Below are 1,452 nucleotides of genomic sequence, written 5' to 3'. Positions count from 1 at the left end.
ATATAAAAGGGACCCTAAGAGGTCAGATCTATGATTTTGATGCATTAAGTCCCACTGAAATCGACAGTATAGTTTTGGACAAGGAGGGAATCGACGAGTCACTCGGGTGACTCGGCGAGTCGAGATGCTTTTCCCCAAAAACGTCTTCTGGAAATGGTTTTGGTTGAGTGGAAGGAACACACAGCCTGCTAGGGGTTTGCCTTGGACCTGCAAATCATGGGACTCGACGAGTGCTAGAACACACTCGGCGAGTCCGAGGCTATCTCCCAGTATTTGAAGATGGACTCGACGAGTTGTTCTTACAACTCGGCGAGTCATAGACTGGATGCATTCATATGTTGAAGATGAACTCGACGAGTTCAAAGAAGAACTCATCGAGTCGGTTGAAGATTGACTGAAGTATTGTTGAAGGTGAACTCATCGAGCTATTGATAGACTCGACGAGTGGGGACAGGTTTGTAGTATTATGTGGACGAAGGGACTCGACGAGTTGGCAGACCAAATCGGCAATTCTGGTCAACTAAAGAGTTGACTTGACCAGGTTTTAACTTTGAATTTGACTTTGACTTGGATTCAAGTTGACCCTTGAAGGGGTTGTGGGTACAAATTGATAACTTATAAGGGTTGTCATGTAAGGATTGAGGAGTCGAGGAGAGCCGACTTTCACATCGAGGGCAGTGCAGACGCTACACGACTTCGAGGTGAGTTACCTTCCAGTATGGGTGGGTCTAAGGCCACAATGCCAGCCCACCAACAAGAGTAATTGGTAGATAATTGTCTTTGTGATAATTATCTTGTATGCTTACGAGATATGCTTATGTGATATGCCTATGAGATATGCTTATGAGATATACCTATGAGATATGCTTATGAGATATGCTTATGTGATATGCTATGCGAGTTAGTGGTAGTAACAGGGAATAGTTTTTCCCTGACTTGGTCGTTAGGACCGAAGGGTAGGTCAGTACCCTAGATATGTCTGACTATGCTTATGAGATATGCTTATGTGATATGCTATGCGAGTTAGTGGTAGTAGCAGGGAATAGTTTTTCCCTGACTTGGTCGTTAGGACCGAAGGGTAGGTCAGTACCCTAGATATGTCTGACCGTATGATTATATTTTGTTATTGTATGATAGAGGTAGGGGTGAAATAGTCCCTGATGACGGTTGAGATAGACCGGAGGGTAGTCGGCACCCCGGAACGACCTGACATAGGTAGGTCAGCACCCCATAATGGCTTGACATGGGTAGGTCAGCACCCCAAAATGGCTTGACATGGGTAGGTCGGGCACCCCATAAATACCTGGCAGTATGTATGCTATGTGATTGTATGGTATGTGGTATGATGGGGGAACTCACTAAGCTTTGTGCTTACAGTTTCATTTTTTGTTTCAGGTACCTCTTCGTCTAAGGGGAATGAGCCAACGGTGTAGCAGCGCGTCACACACACAC

Source organism: Lactuca sativa, chromosome 8 (assembly GCF_002870075.4).
Source record: "Lactuca sativa cultivar Salinas chromosome 8, Lsat_Salinas_v11, whole genome shotgun sequence".
Classification (NCBI taxonomy): Eukaryota; Viridiplantae; Streptophyta; class Magnoliopsida; order Asterales; family Asteraceae; genus Lactuca; species Lactuca sativa.
This window is presented reverse-complemented; position numbering follows the sequence as displayed.